The 15,341-nt window shown below is 43.4% G+C and overlaps 1 protein-coding gene across 6 annotated transcripts in view; it reads right to left on the bottom strand.

Moving 5' to 3' along the window:
• Positions 1-15,341, bottom strand: part of zmiz1a (zinc finger, MIZ-type containing 1a) — a 107,449-nt gene that overhangs the window by 55,288 nt on the left and 36,820 nt on the right. For 5 of the 6 annotated variants that reach the window (XM_084949337.1, XM_084949338.1, XM_084949333.1 and 2 more), the window contains exon 3: positions 8,663-8,739. The exons of the other annotated variant lie outside the window; for it this stretch is intronic. The gene's annotated coding sequence lies outside the window, so the exon portion shown is untranslated. The remainder of the gene's footprint in view (positions 1-8,662; positions 8,740-15,341) is intronic. 6 annotated transcript variants of the gene reach the window in all.

The following is a 15,341-nucleotide window of genomic DNA, read 5'->3' as shown; positions in this document are numbered from 1 at the left end:
AAGAACATGGTAGGTTCACGCTCTTGCTTCTCCATCCATCAAGTCAGTTAAAGGACAGTCAGAATTAGAAAGAAAAGCTGCAGGAAATATCGGGAGTCACGGGAGCAAACTAACAGTGTCATGATTTGAGCTCTGAGTCCATTAAGTCGATTCCTTGCATGCTTTTGTAGTTATGTTCATCTCTTTGACCTCGGCATATGTCGCAAGAAGCGTCAGCATTAAAGGTCGAACGCCAAACGTTCTTTTTCCTGAACTCAATGATAATTTAAAAGTTAACTTCAGTGGCATCAGATAACATCAAACATGGATCCAGTGAAAAGTTTCTGTGTCAGTGACATCTTAACATATTGTCTCGTAGTTTTTCTTCTTGTTATCGTCATAAAACAAATAAAAACAATGCAATAATATGTTGTAATGTCCCTTCACTTTTGGCAGCACTAATCCTCAAGCCTAAATTGTTATAGTTATAATGGAGGCATTTGAGTCATAAATGCACATTTACTGCACAAATGAGTAGTTAAAGCAGCAGACTGGTGTATAAGTGTTGGAGTAAAAATAAATTCATATTCTTTTTAATTTGTTAAAAGGTTCAATAAACACTATATTTTTAAATCAGTATTTTCTACCAAGTACTTCATAGTTCAGGCTTTAAAGGGTTAACAAATTTTAGACACAGTCCTCTGTGGCACAGGAGAACAGGCTTATATCAGGCTTTGACTGCACACACATTACTTGGTGACTCACTTCATGGCTGTTTTTGTTATTAGCACGGATGGCTGAAGGACAGATAATCTAAAAAATGTCCCAAAAGCTTTGAAAAGCTGGTATTCTATATTCGTCATGAATGGAGACCCTTTCTGCAGGATGAATGGCATGTCCATGTGCGTGCATGCATGTAAGAGAATCCTTTTCCTTTTAATAGTTCATTAAGAGGAGCCACTTCACCGCTGGCTGGATGAGGGAGCAGCAGCTCCTAGGCTTTCTGCAGATCCACTAATCCTTCACTTACCTGAACCACGTCAATACTGCTGCAGGCCCCCACCTTCTGCTCCATTCTCCGCTTTCTTTATCCACAATACCACCCCCCAGCCTTCCTCGTCCTTACCGTTCCCGCCTTGCAGCTCTCGTTTTTAGCCCTCAGACACACACACACACACACACCCACCCACCTTCACCCCTTCTTCCATTCCCCAAAGGTGCTGCTTGATATCCATCCTATCTCTTTTTCTTCCTCTGGACAAAGCAGAGAAGGTACAGGGAATAATAAGGCAGAGCAGCAGGGGTGGGACGGCCCCAGTGAAGTTATTAAGCCTCAGACACAAACACACAATTCGCCACAGGGCTACAGAGGTGAGACCCCAGGGAGTCGGGGGGCCATTTCTGTTTGTGCATGTGTGTGTGTGTTGAGAAGGCACTATGTGTGTTCATGCTGGGAGCCATGAATGATGAGACCACACACCTTTACTGACACTAAGAACTAAAGCTGGTACTGGCTAGCATCTTTAATCTGAAATCTCTTCGTCCTGAAATTCTGCAGGACCCTTCAAAGTGTATTCTTTGAAGGGAAAGGGTCTCTTCAAACAGCATCTGAGCCATTATGTAAAAGCTAAACTCTCCACTGAATAATAAACAAATTCAATTCATTTAAATGGGTTAATGGCACCTTGAGGCAAAGTGAGACGTGTTTCATTGAAGGTTTTAGAGACTGTCAGTCCCTGCAGCTGCTGAAGTAAAAAAAAAAAACAAACAAAAAACTCCCACATCTAAGCTGTACAAGGTTTGATGTGGAAGAAGGTCGTCCATGTACATAACTATACTACTGTACTATGCAGGGTCAACCTGCCTGAGACTGGAGAGAGGAGAGGTCCAGTTTTAACTAGCTCTATCTTCACAGCTATAAGGATAGGACAGGATTTGGCTTGACCACTCCATAGCTGGGAGCTGATAGCGCAGTGCACGGCCAGCGGTGGATCATTTTTCATCTCTAAATCTGCTTTGGCATGGTCAGGAGTGCCACTGTGTGTCTAAGTGTGTGTATGTGTGGCAGGGGTGTGCAGGGGGTGGGCACGGCAGACACAGAAAACTCAGAGGGACCGCGAGAGGGAGGGGCAGCCGACCGGGAGCATTGTGGTTCATCTCTTGCGGTTTTTATTGGTGCTCTGACAACACAAGGCTGGGTCTTCCCTCACTGCTCAGCTGAGCAATCAGGTCACCTCATCTTGACAGACGCAAACACGCGCGCACAAAGACGTCAACACACTGAGGCGTGCACGCACATGCATGCACACATCGCACATGCAGCCTGCAGCTGTTGCCAATGATGTCAGTCCTGATTTGGCCAAAGTAGCCTTTTGTTTCACAGCATGAACAGAGGAAGAGGCTTCATTTGGCAGTACAGTAAGATTGTTTGGATTAGGGCTTAGCTACTGGTTGCTGACAGAAAAGTCTCACAGCAAAATAAATACTTTTCCCCGGTTAAACAGAGAATAAAAAGTTGAAAATAACTTTGAAAATCAGTTAATAACTCAAAGCATCTTTCTGACTTCTTGTAGCTTGTTGTATGTCAGTATTTGTAATGTAAAGCTGCTTCTTGGAGCTACAGGATAACAAGATTGCTATATTGATTAAACGGCATAAAATGTAGAGCATAAAACTGAGCTATGAAACTATTGTGTACACACCAACAGTTGTGATGCAAGATCAAAAGTACACATACAGCCTCAAATACATACATTCATTCACAATTTTTTTTTAAATAAGTGGTGCTGAAGGTTCTAAAATATCTGTTAACTTGACGAGGCCAAGGCCAATTAACTTCTCATTAGTGATCAGGACTGACTGCAACTACAACTTTCTCTTTGCCTGCATAAAAAGGATTTGTTTGACAGCACTTAGTGGACTGAACGATATTAAGAACAATGAGAAAAGTCAAGGAAGTCAATGAAGTAGAATTGTAGATTTACACAAGTGAGTGAGGTCTCTTGGAGACATTTCTAAACACCCGCAGATTCCAAGATCATGACTTCAAACAGTTCTACAACAGCAGACTTCCTCTGGAAGGTCTGGAAGAAGACCTGAACAGTCACTGTCAGATGTGAGTAAATGGGTTAGGATGTTCAGGAACAACCCAGAAAACACCAAGGCTCAAGCCTGGCCTTAAACTGGAAACTGCTGTAACACCATTGTCACTGGTGAGGGATCAAGCATCAAGTGGTTATAGCATTATGCTCTGGGGCTGTTTTGGTGCCAGTGTTACTGGTACACTGCACAGTGGAAGGAATAATGAAGAAGAATTCTTCAACTTCACCTCAAATCAACAGCTAGAGGGCTGAAACTTGGAAACGGTTGGGACAATGATTCCAAACACACATCAGAACTGGTTTGGGAATGGGTAAAGCAGGCTAACATTAAGCTTCTGGAATGGCCTTCCCCCGACCTCAACCCTCCTGAAAATATGCAGACTATGCTTACAAGCCAGGTCTGTACCAGAAAACCAACCAATTTAAATGAACTCTACCAATTCTGCCAAGAAGAGTGGTCAAATATTCAGCCAGAATTACTCCAGAAGCTTTATTATGCCTGCCAAAAATGCCTGGTCGAGGTGAAACTTGCTAAGGGACATTTAACCAAATATTAGTGAGGGTTTATATATACTTTTGACCCCGTGCAGATTAGAGAAAATACAAAATGAGCTCAAACCAATACCACCTGATTCTTGTTTCTTTGTTTTATAATCACCCCACACTGGAAAAAGAAGAAATCATAAAAATCATGATGATTGCATGTAAACCTCTCCCCACAACTACAGTACAAGAATCTGAATGTTTTTTTCATTTATATTTTACAAATATTTCAAAATCTACAGCGGTGTGAAAAAAAAGTCTATATATAAATGAGTACACGGAGCAACAATACAGCATATAATAGGAAATTGTCAACAAACAACTATAAAAAGTGACAAGCTCTTGATAATTGCCAGCCTCCTCAGCAGGTTATTGACACCTCGCGGTAATGAGTTGTTTCAAAACTTGCACAAGTACAAAACTGACAACGCAAAAGTTAGAGACCTCAGCTCTAGTCAAACACCCTCTACCCCCTTATCCAACACACAAACACGCAAACACTCACCGCCTCCAACCTCCTGATGCCTGTTGGCAGAACTGTCTGAGGAGCTTAATTGGTACTTTCTTATTTTTTTCTCCTGTTTCTCACTCTCTCTTTCTGTCCCTCTTACTCTGTCTTTCTCTCATTCAGCTGTGCGTGCGCGCGTGTGCATTTCTGTTCCGGTGCAAAAGCATGCGTGTCTGCGTGCTTTCATGGCAAGTGGATAAGAGCGTGGGTGCCACTAAATGAAACAGAGGCTGAAGCAACTGCACACTCTGTGGCAATGCGATAGGGCGAGCCAACTCGGTTAACCAAATCTTGGAATGAGCCGCCGAATTAGGCGCATACCACGAACACACAAGCTGCAGACAGACACGCACGCAGATGCACACAGGAGTTGTCCCGGTGCCCGGGCAGCTTTCCCGCTGCCAATAATGAGGAGGTTTTAAAGATGTGCATTTGTTTGTGCAGATCTAAAAACACACACTTTAACGTCTAACTCCACAGTTTGCGCACACACCGATCGCGCACCAGTTTCACTCAACAGATCCCGCTTTCTGTTTACGTTTGTGTACAGTAGCTTTTATGACACACACCGAGTTACACATCACACCTGCTGACATGAGATACAAACATAGCATGAGACACTCTTCTGCTAAGCTATTATGCTGTCAGTGACATTTTCGGGAATAATCCTGCTTCTCCTGACATTTCATCCGGCGGTTGCTCGAGCTACACGATGCCGTCCAAGCAGCCTGTTGATGCGAGATGTGTTTCGTGGAAGCCCGGCAGCCAGTGCTGCTTGTCGGGAGCGATGATTAGATTAGGTCTGCACTGATTACAGTCTTGTTGGTTACAGTATACAGTTGTATCACAGAGACCAAGAGGGCAGAAGCGGGAGTCACTGAGAGTGGGAATGTCAGTTTGTCAAGCTGTCAAGAGCGACGTTGCTATGTTGTATCCCTGTGTTTAGCAGAAGTAGCCGGGCAGGGAATGAATCAGCTAATATAAAAGAGCACCAGAGAGGATATTAATACGAATCTTTTAGCAGTTATCAGCACTCAGGAGAGCGATACAAAGCCGTACGTGAACGAGAGCCTTTGAATCAGATCACGGCGAAAAGGAAACGCAGCTGCACATGTGAACGGCTCCCATTTCACAAACAATGCTATCAGGCAAACACTTTTAAAGGCAAGTGCCTTTCTTTGGCATTGTGCAAGGCAGTTGCAGCACAGTGGCACAGCAGCTCAACCGTAGCGTGTAGTATTGGCTGAGAATAAATAATCTGAAAAGCTTCAAATGCCCTTTGCCTTCCTAAGCTTTATGAAATATTAACCAAATTAATCTACAGTATTTTCTCCCTGAGAACACATACTGTGCTGCCACTGATTCCCTGTAAGCCAACAATCATTCCTGAGATTAATTTGAAGAAATGCAGGAACATATTTGATCTGTGAAAGCCAGCGACAAGGTGTAATTATTCCCTTCTATATATTATGGTTTCTATTAATTGCGCCTGTTCCGGCGAACGTTACTGTGCTTGTTTAACTGACAGCCACAGGGCCACAGGCATCTCTCAACACAGCTTTACTCCTAACAGCGAGCGTGCTGGGTAAAACGCATTAATATAACAGTATGGGCTTGCCAGTATATCACCTGATCAGAGGTCAGGCTGCTCTTGTACCCTGTGAAGATATTTTTAAAGACTGGTTTTGATACCCTGTTTACTAAAGTCATTTCTAGAGGCCTCAAGGCAGAACAAAAGGGCAGAGTTCACTGGGAGCCGAAAGAGCTTCGCTCCAAACATGTGACCAGAAAATGAGGGCCACAAAGTAAAAGAGAAAATCATTTGAAGGGATTTTATAGATTGCAGATTTAATGTGTCCGTCTGATGGAAAAAGAGAGAGAGAGAGATCAGAATTAATCCTCTTAGCTGTTTGTTTGGTAATCTGATTTAGTCTGATTTTTAGGCTGCTATCTCTGCTTGTGGTTACTGATGCTGTCTCTGGATTGACCACAGCCATTTTCACCTTCAACACCCACCCAGGGATTTGGCTCGACGTATAAACAAAATATCGGTATATGTAAATCCCCTGTACAATTCACCAAATCCAGCAATGTGTCTGCTTATGAACTTATTCCCCGCTCTGACATCGCTCAAGAGAGGCACACCACGGCTGTCCCTGCTCCAAATAAATGACCTACTTTGCACATTAACACACATTTACATGCAGGCAAGATCCAGAGCGGGCTTTGTAGTTTCTGTTTTCTAACTAAGACACTTTGCGCTTTAACTGCAACGTGTCTCCTGCTCAGTTCTTAGAAATCGCAGCTCTTTTCTTTCCTGCTCAGTGAATGTGAATGCAGACATGCGTCCCTTTCAAGTCTAACTGAAAAACAGGGGAGTAATATAGTCCAGGTTTGCGAGTAGAATTGTACTTTTGTCGTGTATGCATGTTAAAGGAAGATGAGGCTGGCACAGAGGCCCACCTAAGGTGCTCCCAGCTCAGGCAGAGCTATTTCCAGACACCCCCTACCACCCAGCCCCTCCCAACTCCTCTGTGGGGGAAACCACACCACTGCGCAGACCCCAGTCACGGACAAGACTTAAGAATGGATTCATTATTCACATACACACAGGCGCTGGCACATAAGGGTGCGATGTGGTGGTACTTCGGGGGGGCAGGGTAAACATACTTTTACTTAACTTTACTTAGAACTGCTAAAGAGGGCATTAAAGCAGCCAGCTCAGCTTTTCGGCACAGTTAAACAATGTCATGTAAATGCCCAGTGGGGCAGATTTGCCACTGTGTAAATATGCACGCTCAAAACTAACGAGATGGCACGTGCGTACCAAAAGGAGCCGTGTCGCCATGGACACACGAAGCAAAGCTACACAATAGCAATGTAAGTCAACCTGGCTTTAGACGTGCACGTCATAGCAAGTTTTTAAGAATGCCTCACAGCACAAGACAACTCCACGCAACTTGACATGGATGAATATGTAAGTGCTCTCTCGCACACTCTTATACTTCCTGTCTCAAACAAACGCGCGTGCACGTACGCACAAAGAGGCCAGATTGCACACAAGTTTGCTCACGGACCATGATAAGAAAATGTGGTAAATGCGTAATCTGATATGCATGACTTGAGGTTTCTCTCTGCCTTTCTTTTCCTCTTGGAAATCGCACGTTGCATCCATAATTTACACCAGCCTCCGTGTGTTTCTCTCTTTTCCACTCTGCTCTCCCCTTCTTTCTTTTTTCCCCTCCTCTCCCCGTCGCCCCTTCTCTCTCCTGGCAATCTGGCTTTTGCAGCTTTGCTTATTAGCATATTGCAGAATGTGCAGATGCCACCAAAAATTATTCACCTTCAAGCGCTTTGATGCCGTTTCACATGTATACAACTAACGCTGTCGACATTTTGCACAACCCTCCCAAACAAAACCAGAAGGACTGGGCCTCTTTTTACCTAAAATGCGATGGAGGCCTTAACATGACATCCTTTAGTGTGCTGTTTCCACATATCCTCATCCAACCCAATTACTTCATGCATCATCGTGGTCACTGTCACATGACGACTGATGGGGTGTTTCATCTCGGCTAAGGTTTAAATGAACACTTAATATTCATGCAGTCCGAGGGTTATCTGAATACATAATGTCCATGCTGTTCAAAGGAAAAATGAACAGAGTATTCAAGCATGTTTTTGCATCAAATGCAGCTTTGTCCTTACAGTAAAGATCGGATTGGAGGATGAGGAAATGGGGATGAGCAGTTTACTCCTCTTGGAGATTGATACAGGCAAATCAATGGTCACACACAGAAGCTCCAGCAGTGGTTCAACATGGATAACAATGCCTAGAAAACGAGCAAAAAAAGGTAGAGCTCCACTATAGCACGCATGCAGGAATGTGCTCTTGTAAACATCCTTTAAATGGGCTTGATCTAAAATGACCACATCAGAGGAAAGACCCAGCAAGAAAGACTTGGCATCCCAACTTGTTTGGTCTAACTGACTGACTGACTGCCCCCGTTCCTCCTCCACCCCTCACCTGACAAGCACCAGCTGTCTACCATGCAAAGAGGAAATGCCATCACCCACTATCACGCAACTAATCCCCGTAAACATGTGTTTTCATTCAGAACAATGGTGGCCAGTCATGGTGGCAATTAATTCAGGATGTTCTGACGCGTATGTGGTCTAATATATGAAAGCGTTGGGATAACAGAATGCAGCATGTAACAATTTAGGTATCGCAGGACAATCAAACAACACACAGATGATTTACATTAAAGCTTCGCGTGTTCTTTTGATGCCCCGAATCGCAACATATTCAGGTTTTTATATTGTTCTTGAATACACAAAGTCTTCTTTCTGCTTCAGTTACCACATAACACGATCACGAGAGCATCCTTTTCTAGGACAAAACACCTGGTATGATACAACGCGGGGCAATATCCAAATGGCAGCCATATTGTCTTATTTGCAGTATCACCACACGAGCTGAAGCCTAACCAGTCAGATGAACACGCAGCTGATAAATCAAGATTCTTACCAGTTTGGATAAGGATGTTCTTGTGTTTCCTGTTAGGCAAAATCCGTTTCTTAATCCTCATCAATCACAGAGCGAGTCTAAAATGAACAAAAAACAAAGTGCCATGCACATGAGGGAGTGTGACAAAACACAACGTGCTTTTTAGTGATAGGAAAACAAGGCTTAGGTGGCAACATTTATCGAGATGCAATAAAGCACCCTGTTGTGCATCTGACAAAATGGAAGCGCATAACAAGGACTGACAGAGCTGGAGAGAATACGCATCTCTAATCCCTGCCAAATATGAAGCATAAAATACTTAAATGACAAATACAAGTTGATTTCTTGTCTTCCTTGTGAGTGCTTTGTGCCCATCTAGCTGCAAAAACCAGCTGTCTTTGAACTCTCCCGACTCTAATCATGGAGGAATATTTCTTCTCTGCTTCTGGCTCTTCTCTAACTAAGATGTGCAGATCTCCTAATGGGACAGTCGCTCGCTGACTATTAATGCACTAGCCTACTTTACAAGACTGCATCTTTGACTCGCTTATTTCTATGTTTGAAATTCACACATCATTTCATTAATATTCTGCAAGACGTCTCCCCCCGAAAAAGCCCCGTCTGGCTTACATTTCTTCCACATGTGTACTTGTACAGTAGGCAGAAAGAAAAGACTTGAGCTATCTTCACAGGCTACAGATTGCCCCACATTTAATTACTGTTAACACCAGTGCTAGCAAGCTAAATACGCCTCCATGATTTATTCACTTTCCCCACATTTGAGTCAAATTAAATTAGTCATATGGGTTTAATTAACTAAATATGATCTGATATTGTAATTTCACACTTGGATATGGGATATAGAGAAGGGTACTTCAGTACAAAGAAACCACAGTAAACCAGTGTTCATTAGAGGCTCTTGTGTACAGTTGTGTTGGCATTACCAATAGTAGCATTAGCTGAATGATTGCTTCTAATCAAGGTTCGCACACTGGGAGGTTAACGTTATTCCTGCAGAACCAGGAACACTCTGTTTACACCATTATTCACTTTCCCATTAGCCATCCAACCGTAGCTAATATAAGCAACTCCCCCCATATTTTCTAGGACCTGCGCTAATTATTGTTATTGAAGATTGCAGAAGTGCATTTAAGGAAAACAAACAGTTTGAAAGTAAAGGAGCTGGGCTTAGTTGGCCAGATATTAAGATACCTGGATCCCAAGATAGACAGAGCTGCTAGCACCAAATCCTTTTTTAAACGTACATCTGCATGTACAGTCTTGTGAAAAACTGAGTGCACCTACATGATTCACTAACTTGTAGAACAACATTTAGCAACAATAACATGTTGCTTTTATGACATCATCTCTTTATGTACAGCTCTCTTAGGTCTGGGGTTTGACTCGACCATTGCAGAACCTTAATTAGTTTCTTTTTCAGCCATTCTGTTTACGTTTTCTGCTGTGCTTGGGATCATTGTAATGCTGCCTGACCTATTTGGTTTCTGCCAAATTCTGCATTCTCTCCACTTTGATCTTATCTATCCAGAGGATTTTGTTCCAGAAGTCTCAGTGTTTGTCCGCATGCAACTTTAAAACGGTAAATGGGGGCTCTAGAGTCTAAGATATAGCTCTTGTTTTTCCTTTCTTGCAGTTTCTCTGAGCATTGGACGTGCTGACCTTTGGGGCCGTGTTAATTTAACTGACCAATAATTTCCGTCATTGTTTTCGTCAACGACCTGTCTTTTCTGACAAACACAAGACGATAAATTAAAAAAAAAAACTAATGCATGCAGACAAAAAGGATGATGTAATGTAAAGACATCTTGTTTTCATCAATGAATGCTCCATGTTTCTCATAGAAGCGTGACAAAATGTCAACAGTTGGGAGGAAGAGAAGAGAAAAGTAGACATATGGACCCATTTTACATTTGATGTCAAGGAAATTAAGACACTTTGTAAACTGTGTAGAGCAACTCTCACCGTTAAAAACACAACAAATTTTGCACTTTATAGTTTAGTCAACTGAATCAACTTTAGATTTAGTCTACTATAATCTTATGATATGTAGTCAGATAAAACTAGACTAAAAAAAACAATCATTTAGAGCAGCGGTCCCCAACCTTTTTTGCGCCATGGACCGGTCTGTGCCCGACAATATTTTCACGGACCGGCCTTTAAGGTGTCGCGGATAAATACAACAAAATGAAACTACCGAAACAAAGAAGATTTATTCATAACACACGTGAAAAGACCCAGGAAAACCAAGTTAACGAAAAAAAACGATAACAAAATAACGCTAAAAACCGCTAAAAACCCTGAAAACCATACATTTCACACCCGAGTCTCACTCTCGCGGCCTGGTACCAAACGACTCACGGACCGGTACCGGTCCGTGGCCCGGGGGTTGGGGACCGCTGATTTAGAAGCCTAAATGACGAGTAAAACTAAAAACATCTGCTGGCAAAATTAAAAATGCTTTGGGTTGAATTTGCTGGGACGTGTGTGGCACAGGTTTCTGAATGCACCAGACCAGCAAACTGCCAAATCTTGTGCTTTAATAGAGGTGCTCATACTTGCTGATGATCTAATAATGAAGTGCATTTGATTAGCAGGACCTGGGTGCTACTTACCTGCTTCATTGCTATGGAAAGCACTAAGGGTACTTGCATTAGCCTAGCATTGAGAATAAAATAGATGTTATTTTTTTATTATGATGCTTATGCTAGCTGCCACGTAAAGCTGTTAAAAGCCCAGTAAAGCGCTGGAGTCTGGTGAAAGCTGCAATGTTTAAAGATCAGATTAAGGTCAAGAATGAAATGGAAATATATCTAAAAAACAGGTTTTTTGTTGTTTTACCTTCCCTGTTTAGTTTTTTTTTTACTTATACCCCATAGAAAAGAAAAAAAATCAAGATGAGAATCGAACTGGACTGTGTATGCTGAGAGTCATCAAAGCTCCCATTAAGTGAGTAAATATGTTTTACTGTCATTTAAGTGAACTAACCTATTCAAAACTCTTTTTTAATAACCTGCAAAGTTCTTTACACTTTGATTATAACATGAACATGAATTCAAAGAGTGCATTACAAAGCGCGCCATAATATTTAATATCCAAACATTTGTAAGTACTTCTGTTGGGGAAGGTCACCGTTGATTGAAATGCATTCACCACAGGGCCTACTGTGGGTTATTTTTTTCATTCAGCTGAACACAGTAATTTCTATGCCTGTCTGTCTTTAATTGACTGAGCAGCTCTAATGCTGGTATTTTTTCCCATTCATACAAAGGCGCCATCATGGTGCTAAACGAGCTTCAGTGAATGATATTAAAAAAAGAAAGAAAAAAGCGTGCGGTAATTTACTGATCCTAGGTAATGAAACATGAGGCCAGTGTGGCATGTTTTCTCACTCTCACCAAGAGGAAATATGGCTGCTGAGAGCTACGCTGGCTTGCAAAACACTGTCACACCACCTGACGCCACAGGCAGAATTATCAGAGAAAAAACAAATGGAGGCATTGATTCACTAGTTGTTTATTTACAGCCCTCTCTGGAGAAGAAATAAATTCCCCTGTTGAGGCTTTGTTTCCCCATCACACGACACAACGGGACGCATGAGAAGAGGGGTGAGCGGGCAACACACACACACACATGCGCGCGTTCTTACAAATGTAAGATCGCGCAAACATACGCGCACAAACGTCTTACATCTGGATTAATCTGGAATGGGCGTCTTCACAGATGCCATTAAACGTAGCAGAAGGCGAGAATCATACAGGAAAGAGGCTGCCATCTGAATAATTTATTCAGAGTCTCATCTTGTCTCACACCAGGGGGATTTCTGCTTTCAATTTACACTGTTTTCCTCCCCATATTCAAATCGGGAGAGCAGATTTGTTGTGATTGGCACACGGAAGGTCAACGTTAGCAAGCTAGCGTCAACGCTGTCCTCAGTGGGTTGGTATGCTGGTCTATTAGCACACTAGGATAGTGTGTGTGTGTGTCTGTGTGCGTGTGTGTGGCAGTCTTTGTTTACCTCAGTGTGTGCTGGCTGACGCTGGAGAACAGGCCTGTGGTGCACAGAGACATCAGTGTGTGTCTGAGCTTATTAGGCTGCTTTCCAAGGACACAGGAGGATCTAGACATTACACTGGCTGGGGAAAAAAAACACTATTGCTAATCATAGCGGGAGGATGTTAGGGATGCAGACAGAGTGAGGGTTAAGGGTGGGGAGGGGGCAAAAAGGACAAGAGAGGGACAAGAGCTGGAGGAGTCAAGAATGAGAGCAGGAATAAAGCATGTAACGAAAGGGAGAAAGAGCGCCTGTTGAAGTTATGACTCCCATGCATGTCCTCTCTGTGTGTGCCACTCTGGGACTGAGAAAAGGACGGAGAACAGTTCACCAAGACACAGGTCAGCTGTGACAGGATTAGCCCAACGCATGTGGGGTGGGGGGAAGCAAAAACCCTCTCAGAGTGATGAAGTGTATTTTCAGCTCTTCTGTTTGAGAGATCCAGCGTTACAGGCGGCACAAAGGATCTGTTTTGTTGTTTTTTTGGTTTGTTTTTTTTGTGTTTTGCTGTTGTTGTGTGATTCCTTGGGGAATGGATCAGTGTATCCCACTATGCGCTCAATGGCGTACATTCGACAGAGGCTGAAAACGTCTCTGAGACGCGAACACCGCGTTTGTCTGAAGAGGCTTGTTCTGTTAGAGGGGTGTGCTCTCTGAAATCCAAACTTCAAAAAAATGGGTTAGGAGGTTGCTCGGGGGAAACTGTGCTTACCGAGCAAAATGCCCGAGTCGTTTCTAGTAGTAAATTGGTATGTTGCTAGCTAACACTGGTGACAGGACTTGGCTGTTGCACGCAATGAATGGCCCTGTAGTAGTCAGGCACGGTGCAGTTGTTCAACAAGGCTTCTTTAACCAGCTGAATGACAGGCAGGCAGACGGGGCAGTGAGCCAGCCACAGACATTCAGCTCTGGCTGTGCTGTAATGATGCCCAGTTCAGCTATACCACAGAGGCCACGTGATGAGAGCAGAAAGCAACCAGGAGAGCAGAGTTCAACTCATGAGTTAGGTTGCCAGGCTATATATACCCCCTTCTTTCCATGTATCCCACCCTCACATGCCTCCATTTTTTTATGTTGTCTTTTTGTTACTTTGGGGAGTGTATGCATGTGCTTTTTGCTTTGTTAAACTTTAAATGTCAGCATCCACAGCACCAAGCGCTGCGTCAGTAGCTCTTTGCACTCTCCACCTTGTGGAAATCTCCGTGCAAACCGAGGGGAAACTCAGCACCAGTATGACACAGCATGCAGGAATGCACCAGCGGATGTGGCTCTCTCCCTTCTCTCTCCTTCTCAGTCAGCTCTCGTCTCCTCCCTCCCTCTCCCTCTGTGGGCAGGTCCATATGCACCCAATAATTATCAAGGTTATTTTCTCCAGAGGGCTAAATCCCTGTTTATGGCCATGAGCGTGTGTCACAGGGCCCTGGCTGTCAACCCACAGGACGCTGACTCTGTACACAACCCCAGAGAAAATCTCAATCTCTGCGGTTTTCAGATCCAGCAGTTTTGCTGCTTTTGCACCCATTTCAAAATTACAAAAAAAACAACAACTCAGTAGCTGTGTCATGACCTCAAGTGAGAAAGCAATAATGATGTTTTCCCACCAACCATAGTTATTATCAAAACCGAGGAGTTATTTCTAGAAATCACAGACTAAACAAAGGCTATTCACTCAGCAGAGAAAAAGTGATATTCGCACAGAGAAAGAACCCAAAACGATCATTTATATCAGTGTTATTTGCTTTTCGTTTTTTATGTCATTTCTACTTTACAATGAGAAGTTTTTTTGTATTATTGGCTCGATTCAATTCCTTCCCAGAGCTAGACACTCTGGAGAATTGTGACCTGAGCTACAGCATACATTTCCTTTTTGGCAACAGCTACAGAGGAAGTAAAGGCCAGTGCTAACAAGCCCTGTGAAAAAACACTAACCAATCCAACAAGCCAGGAATTATACCAGTCAATTAGAGGCAAACAGGAGGCAACTTTGTTTTCTTGAATGGGATACAGAGTAGGCTTGTTCTTGTGGTACAGTAGGCTTGTGAGCAAACAAGAGCCTGGAGCAACCTGAACTGCAAGCTGAAGAGTAAATTTGCATGTAGCGAACTGTTAGCCAGGGTCAGCAGTGCACACGCACACGCACCCACACACAGACAGAATTTGGCTGCTCCCTTCACAAAAGCTGCTTCCTCTTCGTTTCATCACTCAGGCAGGGCTTTGTTGGTGAGCGGAAATGCCTCTAGAGGGAATGAAAATACTGGCAAGTCCCTGCAGCTCTTTCTGGAGGGAGACAGGTCCTGCAGCTGCACACACGCAACCGCAAACATGTGCCAAAGTGCCCGTGTAGGTTGACGGCTCCGGTTGCGCACAGAGATAACTGTGTTAACCTAAAGAACATAAACAGCAGTGTGCGGTTACAGGGCTGCGGAGGCAGCTGAGGAGTCAGAAGAGGCTGACACTGACAGCACAGGATCTAAAGTTGCACTAATGTTGTCACGGCTGCCGCAAAATTACAGGCAACATCAATGTGGGAGCTCACGCCGCTGCTGAAATTAGCCTGGGAGACTTAGGTGACGCTATTTCCTTGATTCATTAAGTCATACGAGTCTTGCCGTCTTGCTGAGATAACCC

The sequence above is a fragment of the Perissodus microlepis genome, chromosome 13 (assembly GCF_051167445.1).
Source record: "Perissodus microlepis isolate ML-2025 ecotype Zambia chromosome 13, ASM5116744v1, whole genome shotgun sequence".
NCBI classification, from domain to species: Eukaryota; Metazoa; Chordata; class Actinopteri; order Cichliformes; family Cichlidae; genus Perissodus; species Perissodus microlepis.
This window is presented reverse-complemented; position numbering and strand designations above follow the sequence as displayed.